The sequence below is a fragment of the Salvelinus alpinus genome, chromosome 10, assembly GCF_045679555.1.
Source record: "Salvelinus alpinus chromosome 10, SLU_Salpinus.1, whole genome shotgun sequence".
NCBI lineage: Eukaryota > Metazoa > Chordata > Actinopteri > Salmoniformes > Salmonidae > Salvelinus > Salvelinus alpinus.
The window spans coordinates 33,749,354-33,772,361 of NC_092095.1; positions in this window are offsets into that span (position 1 = coordinate 33,749,354).

A 23,008-nucleotide genomic window follows, 5' to 3' on the forward strand; every position below is an offset into this window, starting at 1 on the left:
ATCACTTTCTGGAGTAGCTCAAACTGTGCATGGTACGTCTCCATGAGACTCCATTTTAACCCAACTACCTTGGCTTCAAATGTGCTATTGAGTCTTCACATAAGAATTAATGGTGTCACATACAGTCAGTGATTCAAACGTGTCACTGAAATATGCAAATTGCTCTACATTGAGATAATAATGTTTATACTTATCTCTTGAAAAATGCTGTACCTTGGGTATTACACACTACACTTGACATGAACTTTCAGTCAAATAAAGTAAGTAGTATTATGTACTGGCAGATTCTATTGAATGTTGATCATATGATTCTCACCCAAAAAACTGTGATTCATGCAGGCCAACATCCATACTGAACATTGATCGCAATACATGTAAGATCTGAGTATATATATTTGAAATAACATGGTATATGATTGATGCTTTGTATTGTCAACTGTTGTAAGGAGACATAGTTTATCCCAGGTGGATACAGATTACCCGCTTTGTACAGATTCCTACTTGACTTTCACAGATTCCTACTTGACTTTTTCATCGACTTTCACTCAGAGGGCCTGGCTGCACTGGGTATGTGCTTGTATGTTCTTATTAGCGTGTTTATGTCTGACACGGAATAGAGGACAAAACTAATTATTTTCACTACAGTACATATATTTCTGCCCAGTTTGAGCGGCATACGCAACCGGCATTGTGCTATTCTCCAGAGTAGAAGTGCTGATCTACGTATCTAGAATCAGGTCCCCCCTGTCCATTCATTATAATCTAAAAGGTAAAACTGATCCTAGACCAGCACTCCTACTCTGAGACGAATACAGGCGTAGAAAAAGCATTATTGGGCAGGATCAGTATTGACCTCATCCTATGCCTCTGGCAGTGTATAAAAATAGACCCAGACAAGCATTCTAGACATATTTTCACCCTCCCGAACAAAGGAGTCAAAGTTGACAGATTGTGGATACCAATCGGAAGACAGTAATAGGGCTTATAATTTATGAATGTGAATTAGAAATGCAGATGATTCTATGAGTCACCGTGGCTCTTCGACCATAGAGTGGTGGAGGGTGGGGTCGGCTGTGGCTACAGTTCCTAGACCGATTGAGATCTGGGGACAGATCTGCTGATTAATGGCTGTGTGATACAGTAGTGGCACTCCGCTAGGATGAGTCAGGGATGATGCTGCAGTGTAGGTAAAATAAACATGCTTATGTCTTACCCTTCACTCCTTGCACAAATACTGTACATTATCTTGATGATATGAAGACCTGGATTAACTTTAAAGGGAAACGTCACAAACATTTCAATTGTATCTCATCTGATGGTTAACTAGAAGGTAGTCTATGGACCCAGAGAGTCAAAGACCCATGATTTTGGCTTTATGTATTTAGCTACACTAAAAGCCCTGCTGTACCTGAATTGTAATGATGTAAAAAAAAAAAAGAGCGTGCACAAAAACAGCGACTGGAAAATCCTCCAGTGTGGCTTCCTCCTCTTTATGTGGCTTCGCCCATAAATTTAGCGGACTCATTAGCTGAGTCATTCCACCAATTCGATGCCTTTTGAGAAGTGTAACTTGGTAAAAAAACAACAACACTTGATTTCATCTCATTTTAACATTGTCATAAAGAGCACATGTTCAACTTCATAAAAAAGGTGTTTTCCCATCTCAAGAGGTCAATAAGAAAATACTGTAGTAAGTGCCAAATAAAGTAACAGGGTTGATCGTGACAGGGTTGGCAAGTTCATCTTAAATCAACCATAAATCCCCTTGTATTATGGGGAATGGAAGCTTGCTGTGTGCAACCGGGAGTGGCAATTGGATGCAAGCTTCAATTCAAATGGTTTTCACTGTTAAACAATTTCTAGCCTTTCTATCTGTGGGTAACAGGGTTGATGTGTTATTGTCAGTTTTCCAACTCAAAACACCAGAAAATTGCCTAAAACACACCATTTAGTGTTTAGCATATTTAGTGTAGGATTTAGATGCCCTGTTATGCAGTAATTAAACATCCCAGTACATCCCACTATGATTTGACTATTAGACGTTCAATGTTTCTTTTGATGTTTAAAAAAAAAAAAGAATAGTTTTACCATATTCAAATGAGAGTTCAGTTCAACAGGGTTGACCTAAAAATGAGGGACAGACGTAAATGAATCACTACTCACTTGAAGTAAATAATAATCTTCAGAAATGACTGTCAAAGCAACAACATAACTAGGGCTTTACAATGATGGTGAAAACTTTGACAAATGTTGGGGTTAAGTTGGTTAAAATCTTCCTAAAAGTCAGAGGATGCACAGGCGGACATGTCAAAATGCTGAATTTTGGTACTTCAACACGTCTTTAATCATAAAAAAAATTTGATTTATTGAATTCTCCAAGTGGTTTATATTAAAGGGCACTACATTTAATATAACAGCATTTCATAATGAATTATTGGTGCATCCTTTCTATTTCAAATATCAAAGGGCACTCTTTTCGTGGAACGACCAAGCTGCATCTATAGAGCATTTGAATGGGCCTTCCATGTCAACAACAACACCACCACAGAGTGGGTTTCTGAGAAAGGTAGAGAATGAATTAAACGTATCTTATATTTCTCCACCTTTTCTTGTTCTTACAGTAGGCTTTGTCATGCACTGTAATGTTCTTACAGGGTTTTTGGTGTTAAGCCTTATGGAAAAAATACATGGATTTCACATGTGAACATATGTGAAGTTAATGTGATAACATGTGAAGCAACATATGATAAGATGAACCTACACATGACAACATTTGAGCACGTGAAAACATGATGTCATGCGAAATAAATGTGACAAAATGGGGATGCAACATTTGACAAAATATTTTAGCACATGTGAAAACCCAGGTATCAAATGTCATTGAGAATATTTTACTTTAAAAGGCATAGTTAACATTAATTAATTACAGTTATGGTCCCCAGCAGGCTTTGTCTAGTTCCCTTTGTTCCAGGGACGTCTCCAATAATGTTTTTAGAACATTGTGTCAAGTATTGTATTTTTACAGCTAAGTTAACATGTTAGTGTTAAATGACAGCATGCTGCTGTCTTGAGACTCAACCTCACTCAGGATTTGACTCACAGCCTCTTGGTTGCTAGGTACCTGAAGTTCCTGCTGTGCCACAAGGTCTGTGGAAATAATGGAGATTGGTTATACATACTGTATATTGCCAATAATACATTTCTGCACTTTGTTTAAAGTATATACAACAACTTGAAGGTTATTATTTATATAAAATGATAGTATGCTGCTGTATTTTGATTTCAATTAGTGTAAAATATATTGTACTGTGACTACACCCGGGCCTCAGCCTTAACTGGGATTTGAATTTATAACCTCTTGGTCGCTAGCAACCTGAAATCTCCTGCTACATGTCCTGCTATATCACCAGGTCTGTGAGCATAAAATAGATATGGCCACAGGCTAATTGGCAATAATACATTTCTGCACTTTGCTAAAAGCTGCCTAGAATCTAGTAAATAATTGTACAATTATCACTACCAACGTAACATCAATGTAAAACTAGCAGTGCTCAGGGACACTTGTCATAGATGAATGCTTTGGGGATTTGAACTTGCAACCACATGGTTGAGTGCTGAAAGGAATTTTATCATATCTGTACATTATAGGAACACCTGTGATTACGAAAGTACAATGACTAATGTTTTGCTTTAGCTTGAGATTAGGAATCAGTGGTAGAGACTTTGTAAGTGCATGAAGAGGTCAACTGTACAACAGTCAGATGTCTGTGTGTTGAAACTATACTTTCAGTTCCTGTTGATACTATTTTCTAGTCTTACTTCTGCTAGCACATTGTAGCAATAGGAGGAAGAAGGATTGGGAAACTAACTGCAAATAACAATAAGCTGAACTCCGCCTAGCAGAGACATCTTTGTATTAGAAACTATTAATTATGAGCTTATATGGTATTAAAGTTAAGGGAGTACCCTTGGTGGGGTGATCCTCAGTAGGGGATAAAAAGGGAAAACACCATCTTTTGTACTGAGTGTGTTACTTGCAAATTACTGTAAGTGTACACTCCAGGTTGCAATCTGGCTTGCAATCCTTATTAAACAAACTAACCTCTGATCAAAGAAGTTTCCTGTGGTCTCTTGTATAAACATAGGGCAGAATTCCCTTACAGTGCATCAATGTTTCTGCAGTGCCACCAGGTTTGTACTTATTGCTTGGAACATGTATTAAGACATAAAAAAATTAAATAAGGGTATTGTTAGGGTACAGTGTTGTTCCCTGGTGTACAAAAAAGTCAAAGGTACTAAGAACTCACATGTTACAGTTCGGCACCTTGTAGGTATAATGGGACATTTTTCAATCCAATATTTTGAGTATAAGGTGCGATCATTACTGTGCTTTGATAGGTGGGGGAAATGTACTGGTAGGGTGCATTCGCATATTTTGGGGTGTGGTCAAATATATATGTATTTGTGCCAACCGTCAGTGGAAGTGTTGTAGCAGTTTAAGTGTTAAATGGTTATGCTGATGCAAGTTGAACTCACCCTTTGACACTGTCTGTTCTACAAACTTTGTAAGCGTATGTGTCACTAATGAGCTGCACTGTAGTGAAATCATGTGTGTTTGGAACACATCACGTTAAATCTCACATGTGAAAATTTGGTTTTGGAACACTTCACATGACAAGTTTCACATGTGAAATCATGTGGTTTTGGAACTCCTGACATGCGACATTTCACATGTGAAATCATGTGTAATCATGTGTTTTTGGAAGACTTCACATGTGACGTCACCTGAAATCATGTGCAAACATGTTTTGGGAACACTCGACGTGAGATTATGTTGTCATGTGTAGTTATGGTATTATGTTATCACATGATGAAATGTGCATTCCCATGTGTTACATTTGTTTCACATGTATTTCACATGAAATCATGTTGTCACATGTTTAGTGTCACGTTATCACATGTTGCTTTCCATGTTTTCCATGTTATCACATTAACGTCACATGAGATCACTTGAAATTCATGTCTTTTTTTCCGTAAGGGTGAAGACCATGTTAGGATTTTTGTAAGATGTTCTCAAGACATTTGGTTTACCAGTCGTCAGGATGTCCCAAATCATCCCAAACCATTATTAAGAAAAGTAATGGTATGGCTGTTCAGCTAAAATATGACCCCACCTGGGATTTGATCAATCTCTGAATTTGAAGTGCGCTGGTCTTTCTGCTACACCACAAAGTCTGTAACATTCCCCTACACATTCATTACCTATAATACAGTGCCTTCAGAAAGTATTCACACCCCTTTACTTTTACCCCATGCGTCTGCTATGCGTCTTACCCCATAATGTCAAAGTGGAATTATGTTCTTAGATTTTTCTTTACAAATGAAAAGCTGAAATGTCTGTGTCAATAAGTATTCAACCGTTGTTATGGCAAGCCTAAGTAAGTACAAATGTGCTTTACAAGTCATATAATAAGTTGCATGGGCTCACTCTGCATGCAATAAGTGTGTTTAAAATTATTTTGGAATGACTACCTCATCTTTGTAGCCCACACATACAATTAAATGTAAGGTCCCTGCATTGAGCAGTGAATTTCAAACACAAAGATTCAACCACAAAGACCAGTGAGGCTTTTCAATGCCTTGCAAAGAAGGGCACCTATTGGTATATGGGTAAAACAATTAAAAAGCAGAAAGTGAATATCCCTTTGAGCATGATGAAGTTATTAATTACACTTTGGATGGTGTATCAATACATCCAGTCACTACAAAGATACAGGTGTCCTTCCTAACTCAGTTGCCGGAGAGATTAGGAAACCGCTCAAGGATTTCACCATGGGGCCAATGGGTGACTTTAAAACAGCTACAGTGGCTTGCAAAAGTATTCACCCACCTTGGCATTTTTCCTATTTTGTTGCCTTACAACCTGGAATTAAAATAGATTTTTTGGGGGTTTGTATCATTTGATTTACACAACACGCCTACCACTTTGAAGATTTATTACTGTGAAACAAACAAGAAATAAGACAAAAAAACAGAAAACTTGAGCGTAACTATTAACTATTCACCCCCCAAAGTCAATACTTTGTAGAGCCACCTTTTGCAGAAATTACAGCTGAAAGTCTCTTGGGGTATGTCTCTATAAGCTTCGCACATCTAGCCACTGGGATTTTTGCCCATTCTTCAAGGCAAAACTCTCTGTTCCAATACATTTAAATGTTTCCCCTTAAACCACTCGAGTGTTGCTTTAGCAGTATGCTTAGGGTCATTGTCCTGCTGGAAGGTGAACCTCCGTCCCAGTCTCAAATCTCTGGAAGATTGAAACAGGTTTCCCTGAAGAATTTCCCTGTATTTAGCGCATCCATCATTCTTTCAATTCTGACCAGTTTCCCAGTCCCTGCCGATGAAAATGGTGTTCTCGGGGTGATGAGAGGTGTTGGGTTTGCGCCAGACATAGCGTTTTCCTTGAAGGCCAAAAAGCAAAATTTTTGTCTCATCTGACCAGAGTACTTTCTTCCATATGTTTGGGGAGTCTCCCACATGCCTTTTGGCGAACACCAAAAGTGGTTGCTTATTTTTTTCTTTAAGCAATGGCTTTTTTCGGGCCTCTCTTCCGTAAAGCCCAGCTCTGTGGAGTGTATGGCTTAAAGGGCAAATCCACAGAAGAAATAATAACAAAACGGTCGCACCGCCTCCGTTTTGGTAAAAAGCTGAGGAATGGGCCTGGAGAAATGTAACCACTCTCAGATTAATAGACAGAGCTATGGATGCAAGGACTGACCAACCATGATATCAAAAGTATTGTTTTAACCTGATGTTATGAGGCTATAAGGTGTTTGTTTACATTTACAATGTTTACAAACATTGGAGAAAAACAAGCTTATATTTTGGGTTCTCATGGAGTGTAACAGTTGAACTAAGCTCATGAGGCATTTAAAGTTATATTCTTCAAGAATCAATGGATATATATCTATATACAGTACCAGTCAAAAGTTTGGACACACCTACTCATTCAAGGGTTTTTATTTACTTTTACCATTTTCTACTGGGTAAATAAATCACTGACTACCCACGAAGAATTCGTAGCTAATGTATCTTTCATAACAACATTCGTTGTAGGTAGTTTTTTACATGTAAAACTAGCTGGCTAGCTAGCTTACTATGATTCGCTAGCTGTCAATTATGACGTTACAAGCTTGCGCTTGCTTTATGTAGTTATCTTGTTTCGTCTGTATTTCGTCTGGAGTGGTTGGAGGTGTTCATTGCTTCTCAAATGTAATTTATCCGTGTCTTGTCCTCACAACAACGTACTCCAGAGAACGTCCTTGGAAAATGAACTCGGCGCATGAGAGTGTGGAGAATGGTAGTATGCATATTGAGACACACCCATTGTTTTAGTTTACATGTGGTCGTTCAGTGAGAACCTTGTCTGCTTCATTTTGAGGTACATTTACCCCAGATAGCCTATTGTTGTCTTTAGTGTCCTATCCATACTGCTATGCAGTGTGAAACCTCTCTTCCACAACACCAGACACTCCAGACACCTTTGGAAGTGGTACAATTTGGTTGGAAGTGGTTATTGATGAAGGGGTTCACACAGACCAATTGAATCCACCATAGCTTATCATTGAGATGATTGAAAGCCTGAGCCCGAGAGCAAGCATGTGTCCAGCTCTCCAAGTTTAATGAAGGCGATGAATGAGCATGAGTAAATTAGCCTGCCCATCTCCCTGTCATTGGCCCTCTTCGCCAACCTGGACATGGCTAATTCAACCAGAAGCACCTGATCCACCCAGCAGACGCATCAGAGGCATCTGAGCCATTAAGGATGCATTGCCCCGGGCCACACGAAACCCATTTAGCATGTTAACAGACATTTTGCTGCATAAATCTGTCATTGGCAGGCGAATATTAAACTAGATTAATGTTCATGAGGGCTGGACAGTGCTGTCACTCCATCTGTTCTGCTAAAGCCATGTAGCCTAGACAATAGACGCTAACACTGACAGCCAACAGCCAGGGGTAGGTCTATATGTGCAATCCAAACACAAAAGTGTGTTCACGCATGCACACGTACATGGACACACACGTGCGCGTGCACAAACACACACACGCAAATACACACGCACGGACCTTCCCAGACACACACACACACAAAATCAGGCTAATTTTAAGAACAATAATTACTAGTCTTCAAGGGTCTCTGTACTGTCCCTGAAGACCACCCACACAGGCAATGCATGCGTGTGTGTGTGTTTGCGAGCCATTCTACCATGTGAGTGCTTCTGAGAGTGCAATCTCCACTGACACAAATTGTATAAGCAGAACCTAGCCAGATAAATCACCACTTGGTATGTTTTTTTTTTCCTTAACTCACACGCTGACTGGCTCAGTCTTGAGACATTCTGCTCTCACAAGGGGTAACACCTCAAGAACAATACAAGTGGAGTATAATCATGTAATCAACTTGAACTTTAATTAACCCACCACTAAATCAAGAGACACTCTTTGGTTCATGATAGTTAATCAGTCATCTCGTCCACCAGACGGCTCTGTCTCTGTCGAACCGTCTGGTTTCACAGCGTCTCAGAATGGAACTTGAATCTATGGCAGTAGCTGCGAAAACAGCCGGCGGTTTTAATTGGCTGATATCTCAGCTCATAACCACCTAGTGCAACTCTTAGAACCTCCCCCCTACATTGTGGACTTCAAAGCGCGAGCAGCGCAAGTGATTTTGGACATAGTGAGTTTGGATATAAACTTTATATGCGCAAACTCAGAATCAATTGAGCTTTCCCAAAATAATATGTTTAATGTGATAGAACATTTATTTTGATTGCCGATTTTCACATTTCTCAAAGTCCCATCTAATACAACTGTCGCAGGCTCGCTCCCTCTTGGTTTCCACTAGCTTCCATAGACACAAAGTCAGATTCCAAAGCCACAAAATCTGCATTTGTTGAAGTTAGGTTAGGCACAATGTTAGCAGTGTGGTTAAGGTTAGGGTTAGGTTTAAAGTCAGCTTTTGAGAAGAGTAATTGTTGAAATAGGCAGAGTTTATGACTTTGTGGCTGAGTTAACTAATGACGATCCTCTCCCGCCTCAATTTAGAGCCACACCTCATAGTTGTGTGATACGCTCAGAATTTGAATTAGTTAGCATGTCACTCAGTAAATCCAAACCCCCTAAAACCCAAACAATCCCACATTGTTACCAGCCTCTGGTAACAATGGTATGGTTTAATACCTTTATACTTTATATACAGTGTTATGGTTTTTTACCTTTAACCTGTAGAAATTACCACGCAATTCAAATATTGCCAATTTGAACACTCATTCACATTTGATTTGCCACTGCAATTACTCAAATGTACCCAAATAAAACTGGCATGGGTCACATGTAACTTGATTACACTTTGTTTTATGTTGTTGTGTGCAGTATATGATTCCTGTAACTAATGTCAAGCATGGCTAATGCCTGAAAAAAAGCCAAGGGAATGAGGAGCAGAGCCAAAACAGTGTTCAGTAGAATATCTCGTAAGTGCCATAGAGAGGAGTATAGACAGAGAGCATGACAGCAAGATTGGTAACTACCGTTAGTACCATTGTCTACTCTACTGTAAGGTGCCACTGTAAGGTTCCACTGCATGAGTGTGCTAAAACGAAGCTAGGGTTGCGAAATTCCAGGTAGCTTTCCCAAAACTCCCAGGTTTTTCAGAAGTCCTGGTCGAAAGATTCCACCCACTTGGCACAGACGTCAATACAACATTCACGTTATTTCCAACAGAATTGAATTGAGTTGACGTGGAAACAACGTTGATTCAACTATGGTGTTCCCAGTGGGTAATGTTACTTATGCGCTTCATGTTGATGACCTTGATGCTGTTGTCATGATTTAAACTGAATTTCCACTAGTCTTTGGCTAGCCTCCATCCCAGGTGTATGTAGTTCTGGCATCGCAAGATTAGTCCATATTAGGGTTGCAAAATGTTGGTATCTTCCTTTATTTTGGGAAAGGAAACTGAATTTTGCAACCCTAGTCCACGTGATAAATAATAGCTGATGAAACACTGTTAATCAATGCAAACCTACGAGCCTGGACAAAATAGATGTCTAAAGTTGAATATGTGTGGGTTTAGTGGGAGGATGATGTTATTCATTAGCTTGTCCATCGATCCCTGTTAATTGTGATGATTGTGTTTGTGTTTCGGTGTGAGCGGTCATTCATCCGGGTTCACATGAAAATCACGTCTGTCTTGTCTAGCGATAATTTGGGTCTAATCGACTGTGGCGGACCATGTTCAAAATATGCCAAAAGTGGCGGAATTTATTGTCTACATTAAAAAGAGTGATACCGTATGACACAACAGTACAGCGAAAGAAACACTGAGATGGTATTGGGAATCTTTCAACAACACATTTGTGTGAACATATTTCAGACAAAGCCTTGAGATGAAGTGAGACCAAATGTTCATAGGTTTTCGGTGAAGCTAGAAAATGTTGTATTTAGTAGCTGTGTCTGACACTGGGTAGCTGGGGGGGGGGCAGGACAGGAATAGTAATGGAGGAGATTAAAAATGTATTGGTTTCTGTCTGATTCCTAAAGCTTCCCAGTTTGGTCTTTGCACCGAGATCCAGCTCAGACATCATAAAGCAGGTGTAAATCATGATTTGATGTTAAATCGTGTCTGAGGCTACAGGTTGCACAAACTCATCCCCAATTTATTTTTTTCTCCCTGTAGCAATAATTGAATGAACATAAGCACATTGAAATGCATTAGTTGGTTATTAAAAAACGGAGATCAGTCTCTACAGTCTTGACTGGTCACATCTGTTCCCCCCCCATAAGACCATGCCATCTGATGGTACTCAGAGTCCGGTGCTGGATAATCAGGCAAGGAAGGGGAGGGGTAGCTCTGCAGGTGGACAAACTGGATCCTTAATCTTCATGAGACTTCATCGTTCTTTTGTGATAAAGAAAAACACACAATCACTGGGGGTAGTATCTCTGATGTATCTAATGGGTTGTAACTTCAAAGGAGATTTGCTTTTGATTTCTTTATGAGGGAAAGGGATTATGCCGGTGTAGCTTAGAGCTATTTGTATTGCACTGCCTCTCTTTCTCAATTTGAGATGAATTATGTTTTTGTCCAAATTTCTTGACATCAAAATGTTGTCTTTCACAAAAGCTACATTCCTCGGCCCTTTACCCAGGGCGAATGAAACAGCCCTTTCGGCTCCTTGGTTCTATTTCTTGTCCCCTCTGAAGATGTTGTCCGACTCGTTTTAGTGCGGGCAGCGGAGCCTGTCCGGCAACCTTTTCAAAAAGCTGACAGTGAGGCCGTCGATAAATATCGACATGTCAGGACACTGTCAGGAGAGAAGGGCTTTGAGCATCTAAACAAGCCTTCGACGCCCCCTGCCCAGGCCTTTTGTCTTGGTATAGCGCTGGGTCCATAACACAGGTCATTTTGAGTGTAACAGCATAGAGGGGCAGGGTGACTAAGTCTGTGTAAACACTCCACTACTATGGATTTGAAGTGCAGGAGCTTTCTTACCTCTTAGACGACATAGTGCAACCCTACATCTTTTTCTTTTATGAGGATTATATAGTCGGGCGAGAGTGTGCATGTGTGCGTGTATGTGCGTAGAAAGTCTTCATCCCTGTCAGTGTATCTGAGAGTCGTAGATAGCGACAGAATAACCTTTTGCGGTAGCATTATTAGTTACGTGGATCCCTTTCTTTAAAGGAATTGGAGTAGTCCTTCAAAGTTTGTGTAGACAAGCAAACATTATTATGCCTGCTTGCAGATATCCCAGGAGAGAGAGGAACTGTCGACATTTGCGTTAATTAAAAATGTTGACGCCGTGTACTTTTGTCTTTTTAACAACGTGTTGTTCTTTCATCCATTCCCCTACAAAAGGTAATTAGATGTCGCACAACGCTGTGCTTTATGCAGACAAGGCATTATTAAAGCCAGCATAATAATATGTCGCTCATCCACCTGGATGTCCAGACACATGTACTAGTGTCTCAAACAGAGACTATATATACGGTGACCATATTAGGACATGTTGAGATAAAAAAATAAAAAAAATCCTGTTGAGGCTTAGGCTGTCCTGATATGGATACCGTATTTGGTTCATCCTCATTATCCTTGTCACGTCTCAGACAGTGGGTGTACTGTTGGTGAATGCTGAACTCCTCAAGGTTGCATACAACAGCAACAACTTGTGAAACTGTACCGACGCTTTGTATCTGCCTTTTTTCCCATTTTGTTACAGTATTTATTTGCCGGCTGTCACCTTCTTCATTCTTGATGCCAGACGTGTCAGACATTGTGTAAAAACTAGCTATAATAGAAAAAGCTGGAATAGGCTACTTGGGCTTTTTGAGTTTATACATTTTGCAATTAAATATTTACATTGTTATTGCTATGCATTGTAATGTAGATGATTACCAGTAAGATACATGTAGGTCCTACAGGAGTAGGATGCTGGCAGCAAATGTGCATCAACCAAAAAAATCTGTAGCTTTTCCTACTTCAATAACAAGCAGAGGATTCAATCTATTACAATTTGCATATGCAGACTCTTTGCCAAAACTGCACTGGCTCTCTTCAGACTCTGAGGATTTGGAGGGTTTTCAGTTGAAACCTTCTCTTTTCCACATTCAATTACTTGCAATAACCCAAAACAAAGGAAGTGTGATTTATGATATCACCATCTGCTGTAATTAATATAATTTTCTCTGTGTCAGACAGAGAGGAGGTGGTAGCCATCATGAGGCAGGTGTTTACTGTGTAAATCACGACTATCATGTCTACACCCCGACTGGCAGCACTCTGTGAGGACAGAGAAATATTGGGGAGGGAGTTTCAGAGGGCACTGAGCAATCAAGCACGACATTAAGGCGGATTCAAAGCCACTCCTCTATGCAATGAATCACCAATACGGTTACTGCTGCTGTTGAACTTGTACCAATACTACACCACTTGAATTAACACAGTAATGATGAAAGATGATGAGAGATGAGAAGTAGGGTTGGGGTCAATTCCATAGCAAATACTTTAAATTCAGTTAATGAATTGAAAAACCCTCACTGGACATGATTTACAATTTTTTATTCACCAACAAAATGTCTATTAATTTCCCTAATTCGACAGACGGAAATGAGCAGTGTAAATCTAATTTAGTTACTGATTTAACCTGAGAGTGGAGTTTGAATGGTTTACACAGGAAATTCCTGAGAGCAGTCACTAAGAATAATTGGAATTAGTTTCGATCAGCAGCCAGCTTGTTAGAACTCCTCCTTTTAAATTAAAACAAAGAACCTGTTGCGTTCCGTGAAGATGGTCTCACCCAACTTCTCACTGTTCCCAACTCTTGACATGTTTCCATAGAAACGAGTCATTACTTTCAAAAGGAAATTAAAAGAATTCTCCCCAAGGACGCTAGAGAGAGCAGACGGACACCCTGATAAAGGTTCATTGCATAAAGCAAAATTGATAGAATCATGAGCAACCAAGTCAATTCAAGGATTCAATGTGCATTTGCATTTGACAGCACTGCTAAGGATGAAGCCATAGAGTATAAACCAAGGCTCAAGCCTTGCTGACTTTAGTTGTTAACCATCATATCACACTGCTTATAAGATATACTTTATCAGTCCATATGTCACGATCGTGTACTGGAGAGAATGAGGACCAAGGCGCAGCGGGATATGAATACATCTTCTCTTTTTATTTAAACGACGAAGATGAACACGACACGAAACGCTTTAACAAACTATACAAAACAACTAACGACCGTGAAGCTAAATAACGTTGTGCACATACACACACAGGCTACAAACGTTCCACATAGACAATTACCCACAAATACATGATGCCCATGGCTACCTAAAATATGGCTCCCAATCAGAGACAAATGAACAACATCTGTCTCTGATTGAGAACCAATCAGGCAACCATAGACATACCTAGACACAACACTCAACCATAGACTATACTAAACACCTACACTGAACACAACCCCATCTACTCTATGAAACCCACTCAATCACACAAACCACACTATACCAATACAAAAACACATACTAACCCATGTCACACCCTGACCTAACTAAAATACTAATGAAAACAAAGATAACTAAGGCCAGGGTGTGACATAACCCCCCCCTTAAGGTGCGAACTCCGGACGCACCAGCATAAAGTCTATGGGAGGGTCTGGGTGGGCGTCTGTCCATGGTGGCGGCTCTGGTACTGGTCGTGGTCCCCACCCCACCATAGTCACTACCCGCTTTTGTAGCCTCCTCCAAATGTCCACCCTCCAACTTAACCCCACTGGATTCAGGGGCAGCACCGGACTAAGGGGCAGCACCGGACAAAGGGGCAGCACCGGACAAAGGGGCAGCACCGGACAAAGGGGCAGCACCGGACAAAGGGGCAGCACCGGACAAAGGGGCAGCACCGGACAAAGGGGCAGCACCGGACAAAGGGGCAGCACCGGACAAAGGGGCAGCACCGGACAAAGGGGCAGCACCGGACAAAGGGGCAGCACCGGACAAAGGGGCAGCACCGGACAAAGGGGCAGCACCGGACAAAGGGGCAGCACCGGACAAAGGGGCAGCACCGGACAAAGGGGCAGCACCGGACAAAGGGGCAGCACCGGACAAAGGGGCAGCACCGGGATAAGGGGCAGCACCGGGATAAGGGGCAGCACCGGGATAAGGGGCAGCACCGGGATAAGGGGCAGCACCGGGATAAGGGGCAGCACCGGGATAAGGGGCAGCACCGGGATAAGGGGCAGCACCGGGATAAGGGGCAGCACCGGGATAAGGGGCAGCACCGGGATAAGGGGCAGCACCGGACTAAATGGCGGATCCTGGCTGGACGGCTCTGGCGGATCCTGGCTGGCTAACGGCTCTGGCGGATCCTGGCTGGCTGACGGCTCTGGCGGATCCTGGCTGGCTGACGGATCTGGCGGATCCTGGCTGGCTGACGGATCTGGCGGATCCTGGCTGGCTGACGGATATGGCGGATCCTGGCTGGCTGACGGATCTGGCGGATCCTGGCTGGCTGACGGATCTGGCTGCTCATGGCTGGCTGACGGATCTGGCTGCTCATGGCTGGCTGGCGGATCTGGCTGCTCATGGCTCGCTGGCGGATCTGGCAGATCCTGTCTGGTTGGCGGCTCTGGCAGATCCCGTCTGGTTGGCGGCTCTGGCAGATCCTGTCTGGTTGGCGGCTCTGGCAGATCCTGTCTGGTTGGCGGCTCTGGCAGATCCTGTCTGGCGGAAGGTTCTGGCTGCTCCGGTCTGGCGGAAGGCTCTGGCTGCTCCGGTCTGGCGGAAGGCTCTGGCTGCTCCGGTCTGGCGGAAGGCTCTGGCTGCTCCGGTCTGGCGGAAGGCTCTGGCTGATCCGGTCTGGCGGGAGGCTCTGGCTGATCCTGTCTGGCGGAAGGCTCTAGCGGCTCCTGTCTGGCGGAAGGCTCTAGCGGCTCCTGTCTGGCGGACGGTTCTGTAGGCTCATGGCAGACGGGCGGCTTTGCAGGCTCATGGCAGACGGGCGGCTTTGAAGGCTCAATACAGACGGGCAGATCATGCGGCGCTTGGCAGACGGACAGTTCAGACAGCGTTGGGCAGACGGGCAGTTCATGCGCCGTTGGGCAGACGGGCAGTTCAGGCGCCGCTTGGCAGACGGGCAGTTCAGGCGCCGCTTGGCAGACGGGCAGTTCAGGCGCCGCTTGGCAGACGGGCAGTTCAGGCGCCGTTGGGCAGACGGCAGACTCTGGCCGGCTGAGACGCACTATAGGCCTGGTGCGTGGCGCCGGAACTGGAGGTACCGGGCTAAGGACACGCACCTTTAGGCTAGTGCGGGGAACAACAACAGAGCATACTGGACTCTCGATGCGCACTATAGGCCTGGTGCGTGGTACCGGAACTGGAGGTACCGGGCTGAGGGCACGCACCTCAGGGCGAGTGCGGGGAGAAGGAACAGTGCGTACAGGGCTCTGGAGACGCACAGGTAGCTTAGTGCGTGGTGCCGGAACTGGAGGCACCGGGCCGGAGACACACACCACAGGAAGAGTGCGTGGAGGAGGAATTGGGCTCTGGAGACGCACTAGAGGCTTGATGCGTGGTGTAGGCACTGGTGGTAATGTGCTGGAGACACGCACCACAGGGCTAGTACGTGGAGGAGGAACAGGGCTCTGGAGACGCACAGGAAGCTTGATGCGTGGTGTAGACACTGGTGGCAATGGGCTGGAGACACGCACCTCAAGGCTATTGCGGGGAGCAGGAACAGTGCGTACAGGGCTCTGGAGACGCACATTAGACCTAGTGCTTGGTGCCGGAACTGGTGGTACCGGGCTGGGGACATGCATCTCAGGATGAGTGCAAAAGGTAGGAACAGGACACACCGGGTTGTGAAGGTGTACTGGAGACCTGGTATGTACGGCCGGCATCAAATCCTCCGGAACTTTAACACCAGTTTCAGGCTGAGTACGAGGAACTGACCCAGGTGGCATCGGACAGCTAACACGCTCCTCAGGGAAAATGCCATGCATACTCTGCCAAACCAACAGCTCTCTCTCTTCACTCTCCTCCAATTTCGTCAACAACTCCTCGAATGTCTCATAATCTCCCCTTCGTTCACTCTCCTCCAATCTGTCCAATAACTCCTCGACCATCTTAGACTCACCCCTCAACTTCGCCGACTGCTCCAAGTGCCCCCCTCCAAAAAATGTTTTGTGCTGTTTCTTGGGCTTCCTATCGTGTCGCCGTGCTGCCTCCATCTCTGCCTTGGGGCAGTGATATTCCCCTGGCTGTGACCAGGGTCCTCTCCCGTCTAGGATCTCCTCCCACGTCCAGGAGTCTTGACATCACTGCTGTTGCTTTATTTTCCGCTGCTTGGTCCGTTGGTGGGTAATTCTGTCACGATCGTGTACTGGAGAGAATGAGGACCAAGGCGCAGCGGGATATGAATACATCTTCTCTTTTTATTTAAACGACGAAGATGAACACGACACGAAACGCTTTAACAAACTATACAAAACAACTAACGACCGTGAAGCTAAATAACGTTGTGCACATACACACACAGGCTACAAACGTTCCACATAGACAATTACCCACAAATACATGATGCCCATGGCTACCTAAAATATGGCTCCCAATCAGAGACAAATGAACAACATCTGTCTCTGATTGAGAACCAATCAGGCAACCATAGACATACCTAGACACAACACTCAACCATAGACTATACTAAACACCTACACTGAACACAACCCCATCTACTCTATGAAACCCACTCAATCACACAAACCACACTATACCAATACAAAAACACATACTAACCCATGTCACACCCTGACCTAACTAAAATACTAATGAAAACAAAGATAACTAAGGCCAGGGTGTGACACCATACAGGATCGAATTTTGTCTTCTTTTCCAACCCTTCCCATATACACACACATTGTGTTTTTGAAGGTAGTAGGCGGTTTGAGCAGCTTGTGTTAGCATGAACACGCACATGAACACGCCAAACAATGGACCGGTTCTCTCCATTGATTTTCAGGGAAGTAGTCATTATAGTGGAACAAAACTTGCGTTAAACCTCAATCTTCCCATTTGATTCAACTCAATTAACTGACACTCTCTACCAGGTAATTACTATCAACTTTCCATTAGGAAATATTGGTATCATTTATGAACTGGGGAGCCAATACATCTCTCTGGATTATGGTGTCCATATTAGGACATGCTCAGTCTCAGCATATTGATTAAAGAGACAATATTACACGCCTTCCAAAATGTTACGTACTTCAAAGAGTGTCCAGGTGTTGGGTTGATATCAGAGGTGTTATTGGCTGAAGCTGCATGTCTATGTCTTTACTCTCAGTGTCCTGAACATCGCTCTCATCTCATCATCTCCACAGGTACCCGGCCTTTGAAGTTTGCTTACTCTATTAATATCCAATCTGGCAGGGGTGTCCCTTAGATTTTTTTTTCCACCTCAGCGCTGCGAAATGTCACATTGAGGGCGAATGGAAAGCACCCAATACGTCCTCTGTATAGTTGTGTCAGTTGGAAATTGGCTGTTTTGAAATACTATGAGCCGAGACACCTACTGTCGTTGGCTCTTCCACCATACTGTCTGAATGTGAACCGTAAGATAGAATTTCATTGGCTGTGTTTGAGCTACTGTGCTGAGACACCTATTGTGATTCACCCTGCCACCATAATGAAAAACTATTAAACTATTAATCTAAATGAGAATGCAAAACTTGTTGTCGGGATGGTCCATTGATGGTGTTTTAATCAATCAGGACTACCTGGCCTGTTGACTCCTTGCTGTCCCCAGTCCACCTGGTCGTGCTGCTGCTCCAGTTTCAACTGTTCTGCCTGTGGCTATGGATCCCTGACCTGTTCACCAGACGTGCTACCTTGTCCCGGTCCTGCTGTTTTTGACTCTCGCTCTCTACCGCACCTGCTGTCTCTAACTGAATGATTGGCTATGAAAAGCCAACTGACATTTACTCCTGAGGTGCTGACCTGTTGCACCCTCTACAACCACTGTGATTATTATTATTTGACCCTGCTGGTCATCTATGAACGTTTGAACATCTTGGCCATGTACTGTTATAATCTCCACCCGGCACAGCCAGAAGAGGACTGGCCACCCCTCAGAGCCTGAATCATCTCTAGGTTTCTTCCTAGGTTCTTGCCTTTCTAGGGAGTTTTTCCTAGCCACAGTGCTTCTACATCTGCATTGCTTGCTGTTTAGGGTTTTAGGCTGGGTTTCTGTAAAGCACTTTGTGACATCGGCTGGTGTAAAAAGGGCTTTATAAATACATTTGATTTATTGATCACAGATGATAATGGCTCTTTACTTGAGTGCCAGATGTTGATTTAGTCCAGAGAAGAAGAAGGGACTGTTATTGGAGGTAATGCCCTTTAAAACGAGGGGGATTTGACTTTGTCAAATGTTAATGATGCAATGTTAATCATGACCATCATCACTGCCCTTCACTTGAATAGACAACAGAGTGACTTTAAACACAATGCAATTACTGAAGAAGTTAATACAATGTTGCTACTACAGTAATTGCAATGTTATTACGTGGGTATAAGCTCAACATTATGTAAAGCATTCCAACAACTTTATAGTTATCAGTAGGCTACAAAGGCAGGGCTGGGTGTCAATTAAAGTAATGACTACAACTGTGTAGTCTCTATTGTCTCTTATGCACTTTGACCTGCTTTGAAACTCCTTTGTTCCTCTGTCAGTTCCTTACTCTGCTTTTGACCAAGCTCCGGTGAAAACACAACCTCCATGTGTTCTGCACAGCATTTTGAGGAAAACGCCCCTCATGCATTTTTCACATGGCAAACTCCCCATCGATTCAGCTGCTGTTTAATCTCAGCAGCGGCAGCACGACATTTCTCCTGCATCAAAGTCACCGTGGCCATTCCCTCAGCTCAGGCCGTCACACTAGCATTTACTGTACGTGCTCCTCTGTCTCAACTGATCTGGGATCAGGCGGACAGGTGTTAATGTGCACCTCTGATCTATGTCCCTTCTGATCCTGGACCATCGACAGAAACACGTCTGCATTCATTTGACATCTGGTACATGTATTTATTACATTGCCATGGTCTAAATATATCTCATAGTTATAAATACATTTTCTAATCTAATCAGGTGTTTTTTGGGGGGATGCCTTGGGTAAATGTTATCATTCTAGAATGATTTTTGTCTTTGAGTCTAGTGTAAGCGGTGGTTGTGCGCCAGTTGTGCGCCAGCATAGAGGATTTGTTGAATTGTCTCTTCAACGGTGATCACCCTGGCCTTTCAGAACACTATGTACTTATTAATTTCCCTGCTGCTGGATTCGATGATGGTGGCAGATACGATCTGGACCAGATAGCCCCAGCTCTGAGGGAATTTCGGGGTGTATGTGTCAAATCAAATCAAATGGTATTGGTCACATACACATATTTAGCAGATGTTATTGCGGGTGAAGCGAAATGCCTGTGTTCCTATCTCCAACAGTGCGGTAGTATCTAAAAACGATTCACAATAATACACACAAATTTAAAAGTAGTTTTTTTTATTATCAAGAAATATATAAATATTAGATTGAGCAATATAGGAGTGGCATTGACTAAAATACAGTAGAATAGAATACAGTATATACATATGAGATGAGTAAAGCAGTATGTAAACATTATTTTTAAAACCTCTACAGGATCGGTGTCCCCCCCCGCGGGACGGTTGAGCTAACGTAGGCTAATATGATTAGCATGAGGTTGTAAGTAACACGAACGTTTCCCATGACAAATTCTTGATAATCTAACTGCACTGTCCAATTTACAGTAGCTATTACAGTGAAATAATACCATGCTACTGTTTGAGGAGAGTGCAGTTATGAACTTTAAAATGTATCAATAAACCAATTAGGCACATTTGGCAGACTTGATACAACATTTTGAACAGAAATGCAATGGTTCATTGGATCAGTCTTTGGAAAACTTTGAAAACTTTTAACATATACTGCTGCCCAAAATCGAAATTGCACCTAACCTGGAATAGTACATTGCGACTTTTCTCTGGCATTTCAAAGATGATGCGCCTTCTTCAACACACTGTCTGTGTTGGTGGACCATTTCAGATCGTCAGTGATGTGTACGCCGAGGAACTTGAAGCTTTCCACCTTCTCCACTGCAGTCCTGTCGATGTGGATAGGGGCGTGATCTCTCTGCTGTGTTTACTTAATTGTGTATTCCTACACCCTCCTACACCCTCAGAAATATGAATACTATTACTGCAGCCGCTACACTAACTACTAACTGCTGCTACTGCCACTACTACTGCTACTACTACTAGTATTATGAAATACTAACTGAAATACATCAAAGCAGGGACCGAGAGACTGAAAAACAGCTTCTATCTCAAGGCCATCAGACTGTTAAACAGCCACCACTAACATTGAGTGGCTGCTGCCAACATACTGACTCAACTCCAGCCACTTTAACAATGTAAAAATTGATGATTTTTTAAAATCACTAGCCACTTTAAACAATGCCACTTCATATAATGTTTACATACCTTACATTACTCATCTCATATGTATATACTGTACTCTATACCATCTACTGCATCTTGCCATCTTGATGTAATACATGTATCACTAGCCACTTTATATAAAAGTGGCATTGTTTGTTTACATACCCTACATTACTCATCTCATATGTATATACTGTACTCGATACCATCTACTGCATCTTGCCTATGCCGTTCTGTACCATCATTCATTCAAATATTTTTATGTACATATTCTTCATTCCTTTACACTTGTGTGTATAAGGTAGTTGTTGTGAAATTGTTAGGTTAGATTACTCGTTGGTTGTTACTGCATTGTCGGAACTAGAAGCACACGCATTTCGCTACACTCGCATTAACATCTGCTAACCATGTGTATGTGACAAATACAATTTGATTTGATTTGATACTACTACTAGTAACTACTGCTACTAACTACTAACAACTACTGCTACTACTAACTACTACTGCTACTAACTACAATTACTACTGCTACTACTACTAACTATTAGCACTAGTACTACGACTACTATTAACTACTGCTACTGCTACTACTACTACTAACTATTACTGCTAATATTACTACTACTACTGCTACTGCTACTACTAACTACTAGTACTACTGAAACTGCTACTAACTACTACTACTAACAAATACTACTACCAGTACTACCACTAACTACTAATACTACTACTACTACTAGTACTACTGATACTAGTACTACTACTACTACTACTAACTAGTAACTACTACTAATTACTACCACTACAGACTACAAGTACTAATACTACTACTACTACTACTACTACTAACTAATGCTACTACTACTAACTACTGTGACTGCTACTACTACTAACTAGTACTACTACTATTACTGCTATTCCTACTACTGCTACAGATACTACTACTGCTATTAACTACTAACTACTGCTACTAACAAATAGTACTACTAGTACTACTACTAACTACTAATACTAACATCTATGACTACTACTAGTACTACAACCAACTACTAGTACTACTACTACTACTAAATAATACTGCTACTAGTACCTACTACTGCTAACTACTACTACTACTGCTAACTACTACTACTACTGCTGCTACTACTACAACAACTAACTACTACTAGTACGAGTACTACTACTACTACTAGTACTACTACTGACTAGTAACTACTACTACCAACTACTACTGCTAACTACTACTACTACTGCAACAACAAAATACTACCACTAGTACTACTACTACTAACTACTAACTACTACTAAATACTAACTACTACTGCTAACTACTACTACTACTACTAACTACTACTAACTAATGATACTACTACTACCACAAACTACTAGTACTACTACTACTAACTACTACTACTACTACTATTAACTACTACTACTACCTGCTATGATTTATACTATTACTACTACTACTACAACTAACTACTAGTACTACTACTACTACTACTAACTACTACTACTACTAACTACTACTGCTACTTTTACTACTAATAACTACTACTGCTACTAACTACTAAAAGTACTACTACTACTACTAACTACTATCTCTCACTCAACGTCAACAAAACAAAGGAGATTATTGTAGACTTCAGGAAACAGGAGAGGGAGCACCCCCCTATTCACATCAACGGGACAGTAGTCGAGAAGGTGGAAAGTTATAAGTTCCTGAGCGTACACATCACGGACAAACTGAAATGGTCCACCCACACAGACAGCGTGAAGAAGGTGCAACAGCGCCTCTTCAACCTCAGGAGGCTGAAGAAATTTGGCTTGTCACCTAAAATCCTCAAACTTTTACAGATGCACAATCGAGAGCATCCTGTCGGGCTGTATCACCGCCTGGTACGGCAACTGCTCCGCTCACAACCGTAAGGCTCT